The 5,478-nt window shown below is 41.1% G+C and overlaps 2 long non-coding RNA genes across 2 annotated transcripts; one reads left to right on the top strand and one right to left on the bottom strand.

Annotated features, from left to right (window-relative positions):
- Nucleotides 1–1,584: 1,584 nt before the first annotated feature.
- Nucleotides 1,585–2,978, bottom strand: LOC131024584 (uncharacterized). The gene is made up of 2 exons (XR_009101937.1): nt 2,393–2,978; nt 1,585–1,915 (listed from the first exon to the last, which is right to left on the bottom strand). It is a non-coding gene; the product is annotated as an uncharacterized LOC131024584 (long non-coding RNA).
- On the top strand, nt 1,914–3,504 carry LOC131024572 (uncharacterized). Its single transcript, XR_009101925.1, has 2 exons — nt 1,914–2,151; nt 2,424–3,504. It is a non-coding gene; the product is annotated as an uncharacterized LOC131024572 (long non-coding RNA).
- Nucleotides 3,505–5,478: the final 1,974 nt, after the last annotated feature.

Raw genomic sequence — 5,478 nt, 5'->3', positions numbered from 1 at the left:
TTAAATCTATTAACGTGGATTAATAGTAGAATTCCCGATTATCGCTCAGAAAATTTGTACATGCATACCAGATTCATGCATAGTTAAATTACGCTTTCTCATTTATTAAGAATTTTTCTCGAGGCAATGTCTTATTTTATATTCTCGTGATTAAGGTCAAGCGCGAGAGTAAGAACTACACAAGGAGTTAGAGTACCTTAGCAAAACTTTGCTATCAGGTGGGCAATTTCTTACGCGTAAATAAGATGTTATGCAAGTGTTATGCTTTTAAAATGCAAATTGGATCTTCAAGTATGGTATGCTTTATTATGCTTTACGCTAAATGATTTACGCTTGATTACGCTTATTTACGCTTGAATGCTTTACGCTGATAAGTTTATGCCTGTGATTGATGCTAGCGTCTGTTGGGGGAGGCCTCCCTCAACAGTACAATGCCGTGTCCGCTGAGGAGGGCCTTCCTCACGGCGCGATGCCCGTGTCCGCTGAGGGAGGCCTCCCTAGCGGCGCGATGCCAGTATTCCAGTGTTACAGCGTCTATTGGGGGAGGCCTCCCTCAATAGTACGATGCCGTGACCGCTGAGGGAGGCCCCTTCACGGCGCGATGCCCGTGTTCGTTGGGGAAGGCCTTCTCCACGACACGATGCGTGTTGATGATTGTTAATGATGAAGAATGCGCTCATGCTGTTTATGAATATGGAAATGTTTAATGAGCAAAGGATTTGAAAGAAACTTATGCCTCTTATGCGAAGTTGTGTTTTGTTGTTGATATTATGTTATATGCTTGGCACTGCCCACTGAGTACTCTTGTACTCAGCCCTTCGTTGTTTATGTTTGTGCAGGTTGAGTTGTGATGGGCGATGAAGTGTTGCTGAGTGGAGTTTTTGTTGAACTTAAAGAAGGCTCAGAAAGGATACATGTCTTCATACATGTATCTCAGTTATGCATTCCGCTGTAAACACTGATTATTTCAATTACACCTTCCGTTGCAAACTCTGATAATGTTTTAGCCAAGCCCCTAACGATACCTTTTTCCTTTTAAGGAATATAACGCGTATACAAGCTCTTTGAGTACCCTTTTTATGCGAACTATGCCTTTTTCCTTTTAAGGAATATAACGCGTATACAAGTTCTTTGAGTACCCTTTTTATGCGAACTATGCATTTTTCCTTTTTAAGGAATATTTCACGCGTATTCAAGCTCTTTGAGTATTCTTTTATGCACCCCTTTCTAAACCCGCTCCTTAATTTTCTGTAGTAGCCCGCTCTTTTATTTATGATTAAAACTAGTAAATGCAATTTTTTTTAAATAAATCCAGTTTATGGTCCTAATTTTTTTTTTCAGAAACAGAGTTATTATTTTAGCTTTATATTTTTTTTTTACGTATGAGAAAAAACGCGACGAGGATTATTGAGCTATTCAATAATTATTATTTCCAAGTTATAACTGACTTAGCAAAGTCATGTTATTTATTAATCGAGAAACAGAAGCAGTTATATTTTATTAATGCTACTAGAAGTCAATTATTCCGACTGCAACGCAGATTAAATCTACGGATTTAATCTAGATATTAAATGGCTTATGAAGTGAATTAAATCTACGTATTTAATTTATACACGAATAATGAACATAAGCCAGTATTTTATTACAATTACAGAATCACCGAGACATAGAATATACATCATTAATCCTCCACTACATTTTTTCCCACCACTACACCTACTCTTCCACCATCCACTCCACCACACTTCCCACCATCCTTTTCTCCCCACCAACTCCACAACCACCAACTCCCCCACCATACTAGTGCAGCAACAACTCTTCCTTATCTTAGTCTCAACTTCAGCCAAGCAACGCAAGACTCACTATCACTTTTCACCAAGAATCTCCCAAAGAGCAGGGGAGCCTCCATTTCAACCTGCCAATGTTTTCAAGTTTCAATTCATTCAATGCACTACAACCGAAAAGTGAGAGAAATCACTCATTCACTCTCTGCCAGAAACATTAAGGTAAAAAAATTAGTATTGATTCATCATCTCCTTCCAATTACAACTTACAGTTATTGAAAGAAACAAGTTTGATCTTTCAGTTCAGTCATTCCAGTTCTTTTAACTCAACATCACAGCAGCCAACCAAGCCCAAAACATTCGCAAGGTATTCATTATTTCAGTTTATTCAAGTTTCGGCTATATGCAGCATATGCCCAGTTTTAGAAATGCATAGTATGAGAGGAGAAGCATGACCATATTATCGACATAGAACTCACTAGCAAACCAACAGATTATATGAACTCATTTTTATGAAAAACATAGACTATAGAATGAGAATTTCCTTCACGATCTAATGAAACCGAACCTAGTATTTTGGGGAAAGATAGGAGTAGTATTTGTTGTACCTGATTTCATTAAATCGGGGAGGGATACCAGATGACGTCAACGCTGACCGATGAAGAGGAGATGGAGGTCGTCAGCTGAGCAGAAGCGACATCGCCTGAACCAAGAGAGAGAGAGAGGCTTGAGCTGGTTCTTGAGCAGATGACAGATTTCAGCGGCATCTCCTGCTGCCTGACGGAGCTCAACGGACAGAGAAGGAAGAGCCGAACGCCGGAGAAGCAGCGGCGAAGTACCCTCGCCGATTCTGGACAGCAGCGGCGGCGGCACCCGCCTCGGCTGAGGTCGGATCGAGAGGTGAAGGGGACGGCGACGCGGTAGCCGTGGAAGACCGGCGGCGGCGCTCCCAGACGACGTCCGCTGACCACCGGACGAGCAGCAGCAACTCCAGTCGGCGACGACTCCAGGCGAAGCAGCAGTAGTCGGCGGCGATTTCAGACGGGGACGCGGAGCAGCGGTGACCTGGTAATTGAAAGTTAGAGCTCGATCTGGGTTCCGCGGTCGGATTTGAGATGAAGGTCGGAGTTTGAAACCTCAGGGAAGAGTTAGGGCTCGACGTCGGAGGGGGATTTGAGAACCGGAGTTGGACGGCGCCGCTCCCAGCCGACGATGCTCGCCGGATTCCAAACGAAGGAGTAGCAGCGGTGTTCCAGATTTTAGGGCTCGATTTTGGGGCTCTGCGGGGAGGAGAGAGAACGGCGCCGGGGTTAGACTCGTCGCCGGTCGAAGCCAACCGAAGCAGATGACAGCTGAACGCCCGGAGGAGGCGCAGCCTGCCAGATTTAGCCGGAGAAGGTGAAGCCGATCAGAGTTTTGAGGATGCCGAGCGTAAGCTTTGAGGAAGAGTGATGAGCGGCTCCTTGAGTTGGGATTAGAGAGAGACAGCAGCAGAAGCTCGGCCGGCGCGGCTTCGCCGGAGAGGGAAAGAGAATTTGAGAAGAGAAGAAAAAGAGGGCAGCGGCGAGTTTGAGAAGAGAGAAAAATGAAGGACCGAGAATTTGAGAAGAGAAGAAAAAGAGATGGGCTTGATTTGGGCTCTTTCCTTTTAAATTTTTGGGCTTGTCATTTTATTTGGTTTGGGCCATTGCATTTATTTACTTTGGGCCTCTTTTATTAATTTAATTAGGCTGCTTCTTAATTTCTTGATGGGCCGATATTTAGGCTGAGTTTATTAAAGAATGAGCTAGAGATATTTTATTGTGAGCCGAATTATTTTAAGCTGGGCTTGAATTAATTTAAATGGAATTTGGGCCTATTCATTTATTTTAATTGTGCCTTTATCTTTTAAAAGATTGGGCTTGTGTTTAAATGGTATTGGGCTTTGGCTATGGGCCGATTTTATTAAAGTCTTTGGGCCCTGATTTAAATTGAAACATTGGGCTTATGTTTTTTTTAAGAAATAGGCTACCTTATTATTTAACTGGGCTGCAGTTCAAAGAAAAATGAATACTTATTAATTTATTTAATTAGACTATTTATTTAGTTTAATTAATTTTTTTTTCTCAAAAGATGATTTACATAATAATATTGTATTATTATTATGTGCATATTTTAAGTAAATTATTTATTATATGCTAAGCATGACATGAAATTGCATTTTTACTTGCAATAAAAGTATTTAATTGGTTTTAATTATAAATCCAATTATTAAAGAAAGACGAGTAAGAATATTGTTGGTGTTCTTAACTCAAGAGAAATGTTTTCAATTATTTATTAAATTTTGAAAAGCCCGATAATTTTTACGTTATCACACCTCGATTAAAGCCGAGTTAGTTCTTTATTTTCGATCGAGTACAAATGCGAGATCTATTTTACAATTAGAATATTCCGATGGGAAATGAAGAATCACAGCTCTATTCGACCGCGTTGGACGGAAGTTAGTTAAATCTATTAACGAGGATAAATAGTAGGATGCCCCGAATATCGTTCGAAAATGTTAGTTCATGCATACAAGATTCATGCATAGTTAAATTACGCTTTCTCATTAATTGAGAATTTTCCTCGAATCAATGTCTTATTTTATATTCTCGTGATTAAGGTCAAGCGCGAGAGTAAGAACTATTCAAGGAGTCACAGTACCTTAGCAAAATTTTGCTATCAGGTGGGCAATTTCTTACGCGTAAATAAAATGCTATGCAAGTGTTATGCTTTAAAATGCAAATTGGATCTTCAAGTGTGGTATGCTTTATTACGCTTAAATGAGTTAAGCTTTATTATGATGCACGTTAAATGATTACGCTTATTTACGCTTGAATGTTTTACGCTGATAAGTTTATGCTTATATTTGATGCTTGCGTCTGTTGGGGGAGGCCTCCCTCAACAGTACGATGCCGTGTCCGCTGAGGAGGGCCTTCCTCACGGCGCGATGCCCGTGTCCGCTAAGAGAGGCCTCTCTCGCGGCGCGATGCCAGTATGCCTGTGTTACAGCGTCTATTGGGGGAGGCCTCCCTCAATAGTACGATGCCGTGACCGCTGAGGGAGGCTCCCCTTCACGGTGCGATGCCCGTGTTCGTTGGAAAAGGCCTTCTCCACGACACGATGCGTGTTTATGATTGTTAATGACGAAGAATGCCCTTATGCTATTTATGAATTTGGAAATGTTTAATGAGTAAAGGATATGAAAGAAACCCATGCCTCTTATGCGATATTGTAAAATTTTTAATGATGTTATGTTATATGCTTGGCACTGCCCACTGAGTACTCTTGTACTTAGCCCTTCGATGTTTATGTTTGTGCAGGTTGAGCTGTGATGGGCGATGAAGTGTTGTTGCTGAGTGGAGTTTTTGTTGAACTTAAAGTAGGCTCAGAAAGGATACATGTCTTCATACATGTATCTTAGTTATGCATTCCGCTGTAAACACTGATTATTTCAGTTACGCCTTCCGTTGCAAACTCTGATAATGTTTTAGCCAAGCCCCTAATGATGCCTTTTTCCTTTTAAGGAATATGACGCGTATACAAGTTCTTTGAGTACCCTTTTTATGCGAACTATGCCTTTTTCCTTTTTAAGGAATATTTCACGCGTATTCAAGCTCTTTGAGTATTCTTTTATGCACCCCTTTCTAAACCCGCTTCTTAATTTCCCTTCCCC

The sequence above is a fragment of the Salvia miltiorrhiza genome, chromosome 5 (assembly GCF_028751815.1).
Source record: "Salvia miltiorrhiza cultivar Shanhuang (shh) chromosome 5, IMPLAD_Smil_shh, whole genome shotgun sequence".
NCBI classification, from domain to species: Eukaryota; Viridiplantae; Streptophyta; class Magnoliopsida; order Lamiales; family Lamiaceae; genus Salvia; species Salvia miltiorrhiza.
Note: the sequence above shows the minus strand (reverse complement) of the source record. Positions and strands in the feature narration are given on the sequence as shown.